Source organism: Condylura cristata, unplaced genomic scaffold (assembly GCF_000260355.1).
Source record: "Condylura cristata isolate star-nosed mole 26May11 unplaced genomic scaffold, ConCri1.0 scaffold00009, whole genome shotgun sequence".
NCBI lineage: Eukaryota > Metazoa > Chordata > Mammalia > Eulipotyphla > Talpidae > Condylura > Condylura cristata.
In genome coordinates, this window is record NW_004567110.1 from 4,147,037 (window position 1) to 4,152,591 (window position 5,555).

At 60.4% G+C, this 5,555-nt stretch overlaps 1 protein-coding gene across 1 annotated transcript in view; it reads right to left on the reverse strand.

Moving 5' to 3' along the window:
• Positions 1-261: 261 nt before the first annotated feature.
• KHDRBS3 (KH domain containing, RNA binding, signal transduction associated 3) overlaps positions 262-5,555 on the reverse strand; it is a 118,746-nt gene continuing 113,452 nt past the window's right edge. The window contains exon 11 of the mRNA XM_012722898.1: positions 262-501. The gene's annotated coding sequence lies outside the window, so the exon portion shown is untranslated. The remainder of the gene's footprint in view (positions 502-5,555) is intronic.

Genomic DNA, 5,555 nt, shown 5'->3' on the forward strand with positions numbered 1-5,555 from the left:
GAGCAGGCCGGGGCCCCGGTGTCGGCGGGCGGCCCTCCTGCCCCACAGCCAGCCCCAGAGAGGCCTGGGCCCAGGCTCCCGTCCGGTCCGCCGACCACTTCAGCCTCCCCGGGGACAGCGGCGCCACTCCGAGGGTCGGGGCCCCGGTCCTGGCCGTGCGGTCTCCTCGCGGGGCGGCCAGGCAGGGCCGCGCTCAGAGAGTGGCTGTGCTCCGCAGGTTTACGCAAAGCAGGACAGGTGGGAAGGACAGCCTTTATTCGGTGGCCCCCCGCGTGGCCTCGGGGAACAGAGAAAGAGGCGCTTGCTTCCTTTTTGTTTAAGCAAACAGGCTTTCCAAATCAAAAAGCACTTCATTTTATCAAACATCTCACGGAACACAAACTACGCCCCTCCCCCAAAAAATTCCAGATGACTTTCAAGTCCCCACGTGAATCCGTCTACTGCCTAGGCACGTTGGTGAGCTGACTACTCTCAAGCAGTCCGTAATGAGGAGGAAAGTTCCTGAAAGAGAGAAAATGACATGGATTTGTACACAGAAGACACTAAACATCTGTGTGCTCCGTGTGGGGTGGCAGGACTTAGGCAGAGGGGAGCGGACGAGCGGGCTGGACAGGAATAGCCATTTATGGAAACAAGACAAGCGGAACTGTCGAAATCCAAGAGTGTAGGTATTTCCATCCGGCCGGGAAGGCGAATGACGCATCGGTGCCCGGGGACCTCGGGGACCTCGTGCCCGAGACCTGGGCCGACCACAGCATGCGCCCACAGACACCCACTTTGCCACGGGCGGAGACACAGCTTCGGGAAATACCCCAAACTGATTTATTGGCCAGGATCAAAGACTCTGCTTTGAAGAGCTACCTACATACGATCACGGCATTCCAAACCCAAGCCGCGACGGCAGGGACAAACACGAGCAAGCCCTGGGGCCAGTGGGCCCTCCCTGTGCGGGCTGCGCAGGGCCGAGGTTGCCCAGGCAGAGCAGTCGGCGGGCTCCCCAGGCCCGGCGGCCCCTTGGCTCTGGCCCCGCCGCCCTCCCTCCCTCCCTCCCTCCCTCCCTCCCTCCTCGCTGCACTCCGGTCCCCTCCACCCCACACCCGCCCGCTGCTCCGCCCTGCACATGGCTTCCCGCCCCTGCATTTGTCCTTCCTGTCTGTCTGTCTGTCTGTAGGCTGCAAGACATTTCCACTTGGCTTTCAACACCCCATGGAGGGCGCTCTCCCGTGGTCGCCACACCTCCTCGGTGCCAGTTCGCCTCTCCAGGCACCATCTCCCTGCATCCGCCTACTTATCTGTCCACCAGTGTGTGAAGGGACAGGCCAGAGAAGGGGCAGGCCCAGGGGGGTGACGAGCGTGGGGAAGGGCGCCCCTTTTAGGTGTCTCCCTGTGGACACGGCCTGGGCCAGCAGTCACCGTGTGGCCTCACTCCAGGGGCGGGGATCGGCCACCCCAGCCAGCTCCCAGCTGCACATTCACGATCACCTAAGCCCACTCTGAGCAGCCAGTTCTCCGTGTGATCACGGCCCCTAGGCGTTGTCTGCAGTGGTGAATACCTGAAGCACTCAGTTTCCGCAGAAAAGCCTGTCCAGACACACCTACACCTCTATGGGCTATACAAAATGCACTCCCCAGTAAAGCCACTTTAAGTGTATTCTGCAGGTGCGTGGAAAAGTGTGGTGGAGCAGAGACCTGGGGCCACATTTTCCAGGGCTGCCTTCGGCGGGGAAAAGACTGGGAGCAACCGCGTGTCCGTCAGTGGTTGTTCAAATCATGGTTCATTGGCAGGAATATTACCTGGTCGGTAAAAAGCAAAAGGATAGCTTTGCAGTATAAAGTGGCCCACAGGGAAACGAGGGGGTGGAAGGCTGTGTATTTTACATGTAAAAGTAGTAACTGGGAAAAAATGTCTTCCCTTCAGCACAGGTTATCTCAGAAAAAATGCACAAAACTGTTCAAACAGCTGTTTCGGTTCCTAGAGCCGGCGGGAGGTGTGGCCTTCCAGAAAGACAGGAGGCGGTGAGCCAGCAGGAAGCCAGTGGCCCCCGAACTTCTCGACTCCAGGGAGGCCGAGCAGCACACAGTGCTCCTCACAGGACGGCAGGGCCTGGGCTCCGGGCCTGGGGCGCGTGTTTGTGGCAGGCCTGTGACACGCCGAGGCACTGAGCCACGGGGCTGCAGGCCCCGCCCAGGGACGAGCACTGTGCTCCCCCACTCCCGAGTGTTGTCCAGCTGCACGCCTGGGTCTGTGGTCCCTGCTCTGAGGCGTTTGCATTTGGGTGTGGGAAGGGGAAGGGGTGGCCCAGCACAGGACATCACGTGACAGAGGCCTGGAGAGCAAAGCAGGTGGACCAGATGTGGATCCTGTGGGCCAAGGGGGGCTTCCCGCTGGCCGATGCAGCAGCAAATTCCCCCCCTGGCCCGTAGCGGCCAGCTGGGTCAGGAGCTGGGGTCCTGCTCAGAATCAACTCCAACAGGGTGGGGCTTTCCCCATCAGTGAGAGGATACAGTTCATATTCTAAATGTTGTGTTGCACCACCTTTGTCGAAGATGGAGACTGAATCAAGCGTAAAGCAGACTTTATGCTAAACTGGGGTTTCCCTGGAAATCCGTCAAAGGCAATGAGGGGCGTCCTCTCTCTGTTCCTCCAAGACATCGAACATCGATATAAATGATTGCAGTTGCCCAGAACATAGCCAACTCCACCATCTCTATTCACCACGTATACCCTGCCCTACCAAGCGGCTTCTGGCTGGTTAAGCAGGTGTGGGCCACGTGTACACGTGCCCTCCGAAGCACCGTTTCAAGTTCTGGGAGCCCAGCGCGCCTTGAGTGGAGCCTTCCAAATTGTGCTCCTGCTAACGTGGGGTTGGTTTCTCGGTATCTGCTAAGTCCCCTGACGCCCCAGACTGCCTGCCAGGTCACACCACGCACCCCGCCAAGGCACGCTCAGTGCCCCTGACCTGCTCAGCCCTGACTCTGTCAACCCTGTGCTAAGGGACAGGAGGATGCAAAGTGGGGGGTTTAGGGCGACCAGATCAAAGGCCAGCGCCAGCAGCGGCTCTGCGAAGCCCTGTGTGGCCCACAGGGAACTCTGCGAGGGTGGGCAGGGGCGGGCAGGCCCCGCCCAGTGGCCTCAGGCCTTCACGCTCCCCTGGGGCTGCCAGAGGCTCAGCTCCACTTCCCCAGGTTATGTCATGGGACAACTGGCTCCTTGCTTTGAGGGGGGTCGTGTCCTCCTGATAACGCCTCGCTTAAGCACCTAATAAGAGCACATGCCGTGCTGTGCTCATAAAGGTGCTGAGGCCAAGGACGGCCTTGCCCAGGGCTCCGGGCAGGGCGGGGCGGAGCTGGGGTGGGAAGGCCAGAACAGCCCCAGGAGCTGGTCCTCCACCCAGCAGCCCGCTCCTCTGCCCGCAGCCCTGCCTCACCCCTGCTGGCCCCCTCGCCTGCTCCTCCCGCACTGCCCTCCAGGACCAGGCTGTGCCCACCGCTGCCGCTGCTGCTCGGCAGACGGACACTGACCACAGCTGCGCTTTGGAGTATTTTCAAAATAAGGAACCCAGAGCCGCAAAGCAGTGTCCCCAGGGCAGGGGCAGGGCGGGGCGGGGTGGCGCTCAGGGCTACCCCGCTTGCTGCCCTGGGAGTCAATGCTGGGGCACGGGACGCTAGAGGTCTCCAGCGTAGGGGGCACCGTTCTCGCCCAGAGAACCCACGGGAGGGGCGCGGGCGAGGCCGAGACGGGATTCCAGCGGACGGACGCTTTAGCTCCGGTTCCACCCATCAGGAGGGGGCTTGCCGGGTGGTTTTGGCCCCTGGAGCTCAGGTGTGTCCCTTTCCACACAGCCATTTAACGAGAGCAATGAGCACGTGCCTGGTCGAGCAGCAGCTGCCACCGCTGCCCGTCAAACGGTGCCAGTACTGAAGCGAAAGGCGCGGGCCACACCCGACCGCTGAGCGCAAGAGGCCGCGTGGAGGAAGGACACTGGCCCTGGCCTGCAGGACGGGCACCTGGTGGGCCCAGGGCGGCGGCAGCGGGTACTGCCCGGCCAGGGCACCCGCGGAGGGCCTGAATCGCCGGGATGCGGGGGCCACAGACCCGGGACCCCTAGAGCGTCTGCAGAGAAGGCTTGCCCGGTGTTGCTGGCTGGGAAGGTGAGCTGTGGGGGGCGAGGCCTGGGGAGAGGCCTGGCAGATGCAGGGGGCAGACCGCTCCTGCAGCGACAACGGCTGTCTTAGCAGTTCTAACGGAATGCGGCCTGGTGAAGCGAGGCCGGTGAGGAGCCCCTGGAAGCCAAGGGGGGGACTGCTGGTCAGCCGTGTGCCCACTGGCCCTGTCCGTGGGCCATTTTTACTCCATTTTTGGTCCCGGGGAGCCACAGGATCTTCAAAAAACCGAAAGTGACACAAAAGCACGGCACGACTCCCCCGGGGCCCCTACTGGTGAAACCACCCCGATCAGCCAGGTCCCGAAAACGTTACTGAAGAGAGGAAATAGTGAAAAGTGTCCACGTAACATCACAGTTGAGCAAAAGGTGTAATATGTCACACTCCCTTCTTTGGCAAGAAAAGCTGCCAAAAAAAAAAAAAAAATGACAATGAACTTATCTTGGTCTGTGAGAGTGAGGAGGACTTTCTTCCTACAGATAACGCAATTCACCTCAGGCTAACTCAATCCATTCAGGAAAAGCGGCAGCTCACCCACTTCCTGCACCACAGTCTCCCCATGTCAGAGCGGGGCTCACCTGGCTCCCCCTCGCTGTCACCTGCCCTCCCCTGGGCCACCTAACTCGCCTGACTGCCTGGGGGAAGGAAGCTGTGGCTGTGGAGGGGTCATAGGGCGGGGCTGCCCGGGGCTGGGGTGCCCGGGACACCCACTTTCAGAAGGCCAGCCTCCGGCAGCTCAGGGCCAAGTATGGTCAGCAACTGAGAAAAAAGACAAGACCCCAGGACAGTGAGACCAGCTGACGGTCTTTCCCTCACGCCCAGGCTCTTATGGAAATGTCCCAAGACCATGTTACGGTTTTTGTCTTGCCGAGCAAGGACTTGTCTTCGAGGCATTCAGACACTGGAGGAGAGCGCGGGGACCGCCCGAGGCAGCCGGGAGCCCCCTGCTGCCCACCAGCACACAGAGGGCGCAGCTCTCAAAGGGGAAACTGGGCACAAGGGGCACTTTTTTGTAAACTTTTTTTTTTAAGACTTATTGATTTGGATTTTTTTCTTTGTTTGAAAACATTTACTTTTTTATGCATACAAGAACTGGGGTATAGGCAAGAAGTGTGTATGTGGGGGGGGGTGAGCGGATTCCCCAGAGACAGGATGGGGAGCAGAACAGGCAGATGGACTGAAATCCACTGCTGAGGGGCGCAGCGGGGAGAGACAGCCCTGAAATACATTTCCATGATGCCAACCTACTGTTACACGGAGGCAGCCACGTGAGGCCCCATCCTCCGACTGTTACATGGAGGCAGCCACGTGAGGCTCCATCCTCTGACTTTACATGGGAGGCAGCCACCTGAGGCCCCATCCTCTGACTGTTACAAGGAGGCAGCCACGTG